Here is a 12,462-nt window from a genome sequence, read left to right on the forward strand (position 1 = left end):
AGAACATGTAATGTGCAGGTGTACATATGGGGGAGTGTGTGAGTGGGCAGCTGTGAGTGTGGGCGAGTGTGAGTGTGGGTAAGTGTACCTGTGGACATGGGCAGGTGTGAGTGTGGGAGTGTGAACCTGTGGGCAGGTGTGTATATGGGAGAGTGTGTGAGTGGGGGAGTGTGAGTGGGGCGAGTGTGGGAGTGTGTGAATGTGGGCAGGTGTGCATTTGGGGAGTGTGTGAGTGGGCTGGTGTGAGTGTGGGCGTGTGTGGGAGCGTGTGAATGTGGGGAGGTGTGCATATGGGGAGTGTGTGAGTGGGCTGGTGTGAGTGTGGGTGAGTGTGAGTGTGGGTAAGTGTACATGTGGGCATGGGCATGTGTGAGTGGGGCGAGTGTGGGAGCGTGTGAATGTGGGGAGGTGTGCATATGGGGAGTGTGTGAGTGGGCTGGTGTGAGTGTGGGTGAGTGTGAGTGTGGGTAAGTGTACATGTGGGCATGGGCATGTGTGAGTGGGGCGAGTGTGGGAGCGTGTGAATGTGGGGAGGTGTGCATATGGGGAGTGTGTGAGTGGGCTGGTGTGAGTGTGGGCTGGTGTGAGTGTGGGCGTGTGTGGGAGCGTGTGAATGTGGGCAGGTGTGCATATGGGGGAGGGTGTGAATGGGCAGGTGTGAGTGGGATGAGTGTGGGAGTGTGAACATGTGGGCAAGTGTGCATATGGCAGACTGTGTGAGTGTGGGCGTGTGTGGGAGCATGTGAATGTGAGCAGGTGTACTTATGGGATGTGTGTGAGTGGGCAGGTGTGAGTGGGATGAGTGTGGGAGTGTGAACATGTGGGCAAGTGTGCATATGTGGGAGTGTGTGAGTGGGCAGTTGTGAGTGTGGGTGAGTGTACATGTGGGCATGGGCATGTGTGAGTGTGGGTGTGTGTGGGAGCGTGTGAATGTGGGCAGGTGTGCATATGGGGAGTGTGTGAGTGGGCTGGTGTGAGTGTGGGCGTGTGTGGGAGCGTGTGAATGTGGGCAGGTGTGCATATGGGGAGTGTGTGAGTGGGCTGGTGTGAGTGTGGGCGTGTGTGGGAGCGTGTGAATGTGGGCAGGTGTGCATATGGGGTGTGTGTGAGTGGGCTGGTGTGAGTGTGGGCGTGTGTGGGAGCGTGTGAATGTGGGCAGGTGTGCATATGGGGAGTGTGTGAGTGGGCTGGTGTGAGTGTGGGCGTGTGTGGGAGCGTGTGAATGTGGGCAGGTGTGCATATGGGGAGTGTGTGAGTGGGCTGGTGTGAGTGTGGGCGTGTGTGGGAGCGTGTGAATGTGGGCAGGTGTGCATATGGGGAGTGTGTGAGTGGGCTGGTGTGAGTGTGGGCGAGTGTGGGAGCGTGTGAATGTGGGCAGGTGTGCATATGGGGAGTGTGTGAGTGGGCTGGTGTGAGTGTGGGCGTGTGTGGGAGCGTGTGAATGTGGGCAGGTGTGCATATGGGGAGTGTGTGAGTGGGCTGGTGTGAGTGTGGGCGAGTGTGGGAGCGTGTGAATGTGGGCAGGTGTGCATATGGGGAGTGTGTGAGTGGGCTGGTGTGAGTGTGGGCGAGTGTGGGAGCGTGTGAATGTGGGCAGGTGTGCATATGGGGAGTGTGTGAGTGGGCTGGTGTGAGTGTGGGCGAGTGTGGGAGCGTGTGAATGTGGGCAGGTGTGCATATGGGGAGTGTGTGAGTGGGCTGGTGTGAGTGTGGGCGTGTGTGGGAGCGTGTGAATGTGGGCAGGTGTGCATATGGGGAGTGTGTGAGTGGGCTGGTGTGAGTGTGGGCGAGTGTGGGAGCGTGTGAATGTGGGCAGGTGTGCATATGGGGAGTGTGTGAGTGGGCTGGTGTGAGTGTGGGCGAGTGTGGGAGCGTGTGAATGTGGGCAGGTGTGCATATGGGGAGTGTGTGAGTGGGCTGGTGTGAGTGTGGGCGAGTGTGGGAGCGTGTGAATGTGGGCAGGTGTGCATATGGGGAGTGTGTGAGTGGGCTGGTGTGAGTGTGGGCGTGTGTGGGAGCGTGTGAATGTGGGCAGGTGTGCATATGGGGAGTGTGTGAGTGGGCAGGTGTGAGTTGGGGTTGCTCTGCCTGCTGGGCACCCATGCTCCTCTCCAGGTTGCTTTCCCCCCTCTGGTGTGGGCTCCTAGCATCTATGCCCAGATGATTTGTCCCTGGGGCCCTGTGCCCCCACACCAAGGCCCGGTCCTGTGGGGAAGGCCATGTGGGAGGCCCTTAGGCCAAGACTGAGGGGCAGGTAGACATCCTGGGCCTTGACGTCCTGAACCAGCGGGCATGGGGGAGCAATCTCAGTCAGTGTCAGGCAGGAAAATCACTCAGCCACGTTCTGCCCCACGTCCCGATCCACAAGGCAGTGAGAGATAGTAGAGTGTGTTGCATTAAGTCACTAAATCTTGGGGTGGTTTGTAAAACAGCTGTAGATAAGCAGAATAATCGATGTCTTAATATTTCCCACATGGTAATGTGTCATGTTTGGTAAAAGGTTTCTTTCATGCCTGCTTCAGTTTAGGAAGAACTATGTCAGCAAACCGTGACATTAAAAAAAATAAAGCAACAGCCCCAACCCCAGTGAGACCCATGCTAATTCATTCATTTGGATTCAGTTCTAATGATGATTACTTACTTTCCCCTGCTAGTGGCATCACTGGTAACTAAAGTTAGCCTCTGCTCAGAAATCGATAGGTTATCTTGGAGCCCAGCGCAGAACAGGGAGCTGTCTGGTGACTGGCGACAGGGGTGCGGGGGCGCTGCCTGGCTCTGGGCTGCCCTCCTCCCTGCTCTTGTCTCCCGGGTGGCAGTGGGGAGCAGTGGCCAGTGACCCCGTGGCCCTCAGCCTGTGCAGAGGTGCACAGAGCTTCCAGCGGGCCCTTCTTTTATGTGATGAGGCAACAAAAGTCCAGCAGAGCCACCGTGTTCCTCTGTCCTAACCCTCAGCACCTCAGTATCTGACCTTACTCGGACATAGGGTCCTTTCAGAGGCAGTCAACTTAGAAAAAGACCCCTGGGTGGGCCCTGATCCAGGGGGACTGGACGCCCTGTAAGAAGAGGAGATTACACGCAGGGCGCAGAGGGAGGGCCCTGTGGAGACCTGGGGAGTCTTTGAGCCAGGGAGCAAGGCCTGGGCGGGACCCTTCCCCCCTGCCTCAGGTGGAGCCAGCCCTGCTGACGTCTTCAGTTTGGACTTCTGGCCTTCCGAGCCGGGACATCATAATGTCTGTTGTTTAAGCCTCCCGGCTGTGTCATTTTGTTGTGGCAGGCCTCGTGGATGAATACACTCATACGTGTGGATGCTGGTCACAGTCACGCCCACCGTGGGGGTGGCCATGGTGTGTGCTGGCCTGAATTCCGGGGCCCCCTGTTTGGATACCCATCCCCTCACCATCATGGTGTCCCCACGGCCTCCGTGAGGTGGGTCCTCAAGCCCTCCCCAAACTTGACTGTGTTTGTTTCCAAGCTGATGCTCACAGCACCACGCTGCACTCATCCCAAAGGCCCTGTCCATCACACGTGTGGTTTCGTTTCTCTGTGGCTTCGTTGAGGTGAGGGGTCCCACAACTGGGACAACCAGCAGTGGCCCTCCAGCTGGGCCCTTGGTCCCTCCACCTCTGTGTCTCATGGATGAGAAGCCCCCAAGGTGGGGCAGCCTGGTACATTCTCTGTCAAGGCTCCATGGGCAACTCTCGGTGATCTGCACCCAAGCTGGCCCTGACTTTGCACATTGGGACCCAGTGGGCCTGGGGCAGAGGGGCAAAGACAGGAAAGGCCAGATAGTCTCCAGGAGATGCTGTCAACACTGGGGGGCGGGTCCCAGCTGCAGAGGCTACGCCTTCCCAGGCAGCCAGGTCCAATGGCTGGTCGAGGCAGGAGCATAAGGCCGCTCCTTTGCTCCAGCCCTGCTCCCCTGGCACAGTTGTCCTGACTGTGATGGCCAAACCTGAGGCTGAGGCAGGTTTGGGGCTCCCAGTGGGCAACCTCAGAGGAACAGCAGCGTGAAGTGTGGCGGGCCTCTGAGCAAGCCTTGAGGATGGCTGTGGTGGGGAGCAACTGGCAGAGGGCCAAGGTTGCAGGAGGGAGCGCGTGGCAAACAGAAGGTGCAGTGAGGGTCAGGAGCAGGGTCACCAGCCTTGGCAGTGTAGTGGTGGACACTGGGTCACGGGGAGCAGGTGTGAGCCCCAGGGGAGGAGGAGGGCAGGTCAAGGGCCCAGGCTGAAGAAGCCTGCTGCCCAGATGACTGCATCCAGCTTGCTCAGGAAGAACCGCTGCAGCATCCCTGGGGCTTTTCAGTGAGGGTCCATACTGGCTTCCTGGAGGCAGGATCAGAGAGAGTGGACTGGACAGGATGATTTTTAGAGAGTGATCTTGGGATAAAGCAAGAGCAGGCAGAGAGCACTGGGGCTGCCACACAGGCCAACTGCTGGGCTGGAGTGGCCTTCAGAGATGTCCCCCGGGGGCAGTGGGCTGAGATGGCCAGGCCCCTATGCTTCTGCCTCCACCAGCCATTGGGCCTAGCTGCCTGGAAGGGTGTGGCCCCTGCAGCTGCGGTCTGCCCCCTCCTCCCGAACTACCCCCACCCCTGCCCATTTAGGCTTTCTTGTCTTTCCCCCTCTGCCCTGGCAGCCCCCTCCCAACCTTCCATCCCCCCATAAGCAGGGATCCCCAGGGGACATCTCATGGCTGCTGGCACCTGGGTCCCTAATGCTTGTCTGGCATCTCCTCCCTTTGCCTTTTCCTCCTCCCCATGGGCCCTGGCTATCTCTGGAGGTACCTGGGAGCTGTCTGGGGCCAGCTCTTGGCTAATGTCATGTATTTGGTGCTATCACAGATGCTGTGGGTTATTCTGAGATGGCCTTGCATCCCAGGAGTGCCACCTGGCCCTGTGTTCTGCCCGCACAGGGGCCACTCAGTGCTTGGCCATCCTTGGCAGGCAGGTGTGTCTTCCAGGTGCTGGCCTTGGAGCCCCGGTCCTCCTCCTGTCACACCTGTGCTCATTGCTGTCCCCCGGCCCCTCCTTGAGGGCATCTGCGGCCCCAGGTCCCTGCGGTCAGGGCTGCTTCTCTCCCCTGTCTGAGCCAAGAGATCAGAGCAGGCTGCTTGGGTGAAGAAACCTGTTTGTGGCCAAGCAGCCACCTATGCCCCAAGAGAAGCCGTGAGGGCCTGAGCTGGGCCAGTCAGATTCCGGAGGCAGGGCCCGTGTGAACTGGGGAGGCCAGCAGAGGCTGTGGTCAGGAGGCAGCTGCCTGCTGCTGGCAGGGAGCTGGTTGGGAGAGGAGAAGCGGGCAGTGAGCAGAGGTGCAGGGAGGCACCCACCCAGTGGGAGGGGGCGCTCACTCAGGGAGTCCCACCTTCCGGGGCCTGAGGCCATGGTAACATGGCTGGCGGTATTCTGGTTCCTGCTGTGGCCATTCTGGCTGGACTTACTTTCAGCAAAGGCATCCCAGACCCCTCTTCAGGGGCAGGTGCAGCACCCCAGGCCTGCAGGGGCAGCAAGGGCTCTGTTCCAGACCAGGGCCACCTCCCCATTCTATGTTTATTTCCAGACTGGTAACCAAGTCATCAGGCTTCCCAGGTGGCACTCGTGGTAAAGAACCCGCCTGCCAATACAGAAGACTTGAGACCTGGTTTCGATCCCTGGGTCGGGAAGATCCCCTGGTGGAGGCATGGCAACTTGCTCCAGTATTCTTGCCTAGAGAGTCCCATGGACAGAGGAGCCTGACGGGCTACAGTCCACGGGGTTGCAATGAGTTGGATATGATGGAAGTGGTTTAGCACGCACACACACAACCAGGTTCTCATCTGGCATGTTCCATGGATAAGCAGGGGAGGCTGGCCTGGATCAGCCCTGTCTGGAGGGTGTGAGGGGCAGAGACTGGGGAGTCCAGGGGAGAGCCAGGGCTGGGGAGAAACCTTCTTCCTTCAGGCTGGAGGTGGGAAGGACCAGGGGCTGCTGAGGGGGACCCTCAGGGGGGCGATTCCTGGGCCTGCTCTTGAGATGGAGCAGCCACAGTTGCTGGAAAGCCATTGGCATCCGGGTCAAAGCCTTACTGAGGACAGGTCTCCGAGCAGGGGGGCCAGGCGAGAATCTGTTCTGGGCACCTCGCATGTGCAGACCTTGGCTCAGGCCTGTACTGAGGCCCTGTGGCCACATTTCTGTGGCCTAAAATTGGCAGCTACTTAATGACCCTGTTAGAGGAATGAGTATCTAAATCATGAAGTGATTAAAGTGATTGTGGTGCAGTCATTAAAAAATTTACTAAACATCTGAATTAACACTCAAAAAAACGCTTGCCACATGACCTTGAGCATAAAAAGCAGGCAACAAAACCATTCCTAGTCCTCGCAGTTTTGCTTTGTAAACAAATAAGATCTAAGAAGCCAGCTAAAAAGCCTGGAAGGAAATGTGTGAATATGTCAACACTGAGTTTATGAGTTTTATTCTTTTTGTCTTAATTTTTTGGCATATTTTCCATTAGGACAAAAGTTATTTAAAAAATGAAGAGAAGGTGAAGTGCTATTATCTTGTTTATATGAGGTGCGTATCAGCGAGTTGACCCGTCCCGTGAACATTCCGATCTTGCTGAGGCTGAAACTGTGTTGGGCTCAGAGGTCCCAGGGGGTCACACTGGGTCCTGGCCCTTGGGGACCCATGTGTATTGGGGGCAGCTGACCAAGGACCAGGCTTTCTGGCTGTGGTGAAGGGGAGAGGGTTTGAGGGGCCCTGGGGTGAAGATAAAGCTTCTCAGAAGAAGTTCCAGAAGGATCTGCCCTGGGGGCAGACCCAAAGGGTGCCAGTGGGGAGGAGGGCTTAATCAGCTTTCTGGCCTGTGGGGCTCCATGCGTGTCCTTCAGTTTACATGAAGGACAGAGGTGAGCTGCTGCCTGCTATGCCTTCTTTTCTCCTGAGGTGGGCTGGGGGCAAGTCTGCAGTGGGCTGTTTGCCAGCGAGCTTGAGTCACAGCTTCTGTGGGCCTCTATCGTCTCATTTGTATAGTGAGAGTAGTAACCTGCCCGCTGCCAACGGCCTCAGTGTGCTGCGCTCCTGCAGATGCTCCTGGGAGATGCGTGTCCTGCTGCGCTGGTGGGCAGCAGGTCAGCATGGGCTCCATCCACCCCATCCCAGGGCCTGGTGCTGGCAGAACCCTAGGAACCATAGGACTAGGGGAGGGAGACGGGTGCAGGGTCAGAGCAGGCTGGGGTCAGAGCTCAGCAGTGACCCTGCGTCCAGTGTCTGGGGGCAGGGCTGCTGTTGCTCACGTCTAGTCCCTGGCTTGTTGGATGAGTGCGGTGTGAAGGAACTGGGCCAGAGTCTTGGGCAGAATTTGTTTCTGCCTAGGGCTGGCGTTGCTGGAAGATGCAGTAAACATGGCCCTAGAACGCTCACTGTGTTCCTGCAGCTCTGTCAAGAACCCCTCTCCCGCTGCTTTGGGTCCTGACTGGTGTGAGGATGACGCTACATGGCCAGCAGTAATTTCCAGGTTTAGTTCTGCTTCCCCCCCACCCCGTCTTTCTAAGCTCCCCAGCCTTAAACTACTGTATTTCTGGGATCCCACGTCCCTGACCATGCCGTCTTCCCTTTCCTGTTCTGTCCCCCTGAAGCCTTCCTTATGCACTGTACCCTAGTGGGATGTCCAGAGCAGAGCATGAGCAGGGCCCCAGCTTCCAGGCTTAGAGTATCCCCCCCACCCCCCGCCCCAGGCCCTCAGAGCTCTCACCGAGAGCCCCTCTGTCTGGGGCTTGACCTCCTCTTTGCAGGCCTCAGAGCCTTTTCAAGGGCCAGGCGGCTCTCACCCAGGCAGCCCCACCTGAGCTCCTGTCTGGGAAATGCAGGTTTGGGTGGTCTTCAGTGGGCTGCTTCCTCGGGTGCCCAGCTTGTGGCCTTCCAGGTTGGTGGATGGGGAAACCTCCTGGTTTCCTCATGGTTGGGTGGGGACCAGGGACTAACTCCAGCTTCGTTGTGAGCAGAAGTGTCACCTCCAGGCTGGGCGTTTCCTCTCTGATGTCAGTCTCTTCGGAGATCCTGCTGCTTCTTCCAGGGACCAGCCAATCTCCAGACAGTAGCCCTAACTCCATGTGAGTCTTGGAGTGAGGGAACACCCGGAAGAGTGCTCATCTGGGTTTGGCAGTGTTTGCAAAGCTAATCTCTTTGATTGTAAATGACTAACAGTGGGTTGCCAGGTGATGCCTTGTGTCAGCTCACGTTGCCCAGAAAGGAGGAGCTGCCCCTAACTGGAGGGGCTCTGGTAATGCATCCATTAGGGGAACCACTGATTGCAGCTACTGGCCCCGGACCGGCACTGTTGTAACCACTGGAGTGGTTATCTTAAACACGAGATCCTGCTAAGGAATGCAGAACTAACAAGGTGCCACCACCCGTGAAGACTTTTGAAAAGGTCAAAAGGAGAGAGGAGATGACAGTCCTTATGTCTTATCAACTACCAGATCTTTCTCACTGGAATCATCCTGAGTGCTGTGTGCACCTCCTTCAGGAGGGAACCTGAGTCAGAGTGACTGGCCAGAGACAACCAGGAAACTGAACTGATTACAGTAAAACTCAAGACTGCCAGCCACGTGGCAGAGCAGTCCTCCTGGGTTCCCTCACCCTCCTGCTCTCCATCCGGGCACCCCTTCCAGTGCAGTCTCTTGCTTTGTCAGCACATGTGTCTCCTCGGACAGTTCATTTCCGAGTGTTAGGCAAGAGCCCACTTCCCCAAGGAGGGGGCCTGGAAGGGATCCCCCTTCTTGCAACACGTCTAGCTCAACCCTCCCATTTTACAGAGGGGGAGCCTTAGGTTGGAGAGGGAAGGGTGGCACCTCAGGCCTGTCAGCCCGTGGGTGGCATCGCTGGAGCCCAGTGTCTGCCTGTTGCATTAGCCTCTTTTTTTTTTTTTGATGAATCATGTTGCCTCCAGAAATGAATTTGTGGAAATGCTTCCAAAGCAGAACAGAAGAATGAATGCCCTGACTTTGGGGTGAGGGAGAGTCAATAAAGTGAAAAGAATGCTCACTGGACACTCAGTATTAAAGTTAGCCTGAGGCCAGGAGGGTGTGTACAGCTGCCGACACACAGCCTGAGGCTTCTTGGCAGCGGGGTGGCCAGGCAAGGTCCAGAACACCGTTGGGCAAAGGGTTATGCTTCCTGAAGCACACAACCAGGCCTGAGGTCTGCCAGGAAGGGAGAAGGCTGGATGTAGGCTGGGATGAGTGTGGCAGGAAGCCACCTCATTCAGGGCACAGCTGTCTGGGATAGACTACCATTGCTAGTCTATAGATAGGCTAGTGTTGGATAGACGCGTCGCTGCCCTGAGGAGTTGTACCAGCCTGTACTGGAGGAGGCTTTTACCTATTATGTGACTTGTTCAGGTTCACACAGCTTGTGTTGACGAAGCTGGGGTTTGACCTTGTGTCCCTGGAGCCGACCCACAGAGGTGCAGCTTAGCACCTAGATTTCAGCACACCCACATTTGAGCTGTGTGTCCTTGGGGAATTGCTGTGCCTTTCTGAGCCTCAGTTTCCTTGCCTGCCCATTAGGTAGAGCTCCTAGGGCCCATCCGGAGACGAAAGTCCTGGTGTTCCCACGTGTTTTGCAAACAATGTGTGTGAATGCTGAGTAGTGCCCAGCACGTGGCAGGCCTGCCCTTGACTGTGGTTTCAGAGGCCCCAGGCTGGGTCCATGGCGGTTTCTCAAGCACAGATCAAGTTCCTGTCCCCTGGTGACCTGCGGGGGTGAGTGCACTTTCCCTGGAAGAGAAGCCTGGTTTCCTGAGGCTTGTGGGTGGTTCTGAGAAAGGACCCGCCCCTTCTGGGAAGGAAAAAGGAGAGAGGGTGTCTGCAGGGAGCAGCTGGGGCCTGAGCAGAGAGGTCAGGTGAGGGGAGCGGGCCATGCCGGGAAAAGCATATTGATTTCCTCCTTTTAGAAATGGACTCAAGTGGAATCATTCATAATGTGTTCTCCCCACCGTTGACAATACCCATTCCCATCACTGCTGGGGAAATGGATTTGCAGCGCTCTCAGAAAGAGAAAACAGATTGCCTGAGATGTGCAAAGAGGGCTTGGTTCTGTCCCCAGATGCTTTCTGGAGAGTCTGCTGGTGGCTCGCTGGGGACAGAGGGCTGCGGGATGCTCTGTCAGGGCTGCTCCAGGGACAAGGTCTGTGTCGAGCATTGCAGCCATAATAAGCAGTCAACCCTTGGCGCAGGGTCTCCAAGGGGGTATTGATGGACACTGGTGGTCAGGAGGTTCCCTGGGGAAGGTAGGGTTGTCCTGAGTCTCAGAAGCCCCGGAGCAGCCACACAGAGCCTTCTGAGCAGAAGGACACCATAGCCAAAGGCTATGAAGCACTGAGGCGCTCCCCGCAGGGACCCGGGGGAGCCTGGCGTGGCTGGAATCCAGGGGTGAAGGTGAGGGTGTGGCTGGAGCAGTGGGCAAGAGAGGTGCTGGCGGTCCTGCTGCCTTTCCTTGCTGCCACCGTGCAGGTGGGGGCGGGACACCTCTGGAGACAGGCGTGGGTGTGCGCACAGCCCCTGCCACTTAACCCGAGCTGCCGCCCTCGTCCTGGAGGAAGCTGGTGGTGCTCAGCTCCTGCCTTCCTCAGTCTTGGCCCGAGGCTGCCTGGCAGCAGGGCAGCTTCAGTGGACGCCCGGCTCAGCTGGCTGTGACCGACTCTGAAGAGGGCCCAGGGCCAGCCCCTGCCACCCAGACTGCGAGCCTGCCGTGGTGCTGCTTCACTTATTCGCTCATCCATTCATTCTCTCTGCGGGAAGAATATCAACAGCGAGGCTGGATAAGCTGGACTCACAGCATTAAGCAGGGTGGGAGGGGTGGGGGACGTGCACAGACACAAGCCTTGGAGCCAGACAGGCCTGTTGTCACGTTGCACACATAAGCATGTGACCCTCAGAAAGCCAGCTGAGATCTCAGAGCCCCAGTTTCTGCAACAGCAAAACGAGGTAACCCTCGCCAGCAGGTTTTAGGGCCCCTGGGGTACGGTAACTGTAGAGGAGTTGGCAGGTGCCAGGCTCTTGCCTGGGGACTGGGAGCCCAGCAAGGTGCTTTCATGGACGTGGGTGCAGTGGGAAGGCCTTGGCACATGCTGTGTCCTTGCCTGGAGCACTCTTCTTCCTGGTACCCTGTGGTCAGCTCCTAAACTTCCTGTAGGTGTTTGCGTGGTGTCACCTTGTCAGTGAGGCCCCCTGGTCACTGCCTTAATGCTGCATACATGCCATCTGTCGTGGCTTTGTGAGATTCAGGAGGGAGGGCTTTGTTCTTTGTTCCCCGTGTCTCCTCTGTGCCTGGAATAGTGCCTGGCACATGACACGGGGTGGGGTGGGGTGTGTGTGCTGAGATATTCTGTGGGGCAAGGTCACCAGCAAGAAGCTCATTGACCCCATGGCCATGGAAACAAGGTCCAGGGTCACAGTGGAAGGGGCTGTGCTGGTACTTCTGAGCCTCAGTGGGGTATGGAGAGTTTCTGGCTTCGATTCAGACAGAGCTGGTTTGGCCGTGTGTGTGTGTGTGTGTGTGTGTGAGTGTGTTTGTGGTGGAGAGGCTCTGTCCCAGCCAGTGAAGAGCTCCTGGTCTGAGGGGAGAACGAGGCTTAAAATGAGATGTGTTTAGAGCCACCCAGGATGCCATTAGAACCAGGCTCAGGCGTGACCTCCCAGGGAAGGGAGACCCCGTGGGGACTCCAGGGGGTTGCTTGCTGGTTCCTGGGCAGGGCTGGTTTCTGTGTGTCTTAGGGAGCCTGAGCTCCTTACTGACGTTGCCCCTGGGTGCCAGAGCTGTTCTCCCCTGGTCCTCAGCAGGGCGCACACAGGTGGAGGAGGATCTGTAAAACTTCTGAGGGAGGTGGACTGCAGCAAGACACAAAGTCAGGGCCCCTGCCCACAGCCTACCCCTGACACAGAGCCCTTCCCTCCATGATGGGCAACATGGCCAGGAACACAAAGCTTCCTGGGAGAGCTGGGGTCTGAATCCTGACCCAGTGACATGCTCCGTGACCGTGGGCTACTGGCTGAGCTCACCGAGCCTCAGTTTCTTCATCTGTGAAATGGGCAAGTAACAGTGCCTTCTGCACGGGGCTCTTGTGGTACATCCATCCCAAGCGATAGGCACTGGAGGGGGTGAGAGGTCTTGAAAGGACACCACAGCCAAGACAGGAGAGCTGTGGCCCCAGACACATCCAGCCACCTTCCCTGGCGAGCTAGTGAAGGAGTGGCTGGCACCACCTATGTCTGGCTCCAAGCTTGGGCTCCAGCTCCTCCCTTCAGGGGCCTGGGGCTCTGGCAGCAGACTTTCAGGCTCCTGGTCCAGGCAGGGCGGGATGTGTTTCTGGGGCTGGAGAGTTCCCTCCCATTTGAGGTTCACTAGCATCCTGGGCGGGAAGGGAGCATGACATAGCAGAGACAGCTGGTCCCTGTCCATAGGACAGAAGTGTCCGGGGCCTGTGT

This window comes from Moschus berezovskii, chromosome 2, assembly GCF_049115385.1.
Source record: "Moschus berezovskii isolate FMDL1 chromosome 2, NW_MosBer_1.0, whole genome shotgun sequence".
In the NCBI taxonomy this organism is placed as follows: Eukaryota; Metazoa; Chordata; class Mammalia; order Artiodactyla; family Moschidae; genus Moschus; species Moschus berezovskii.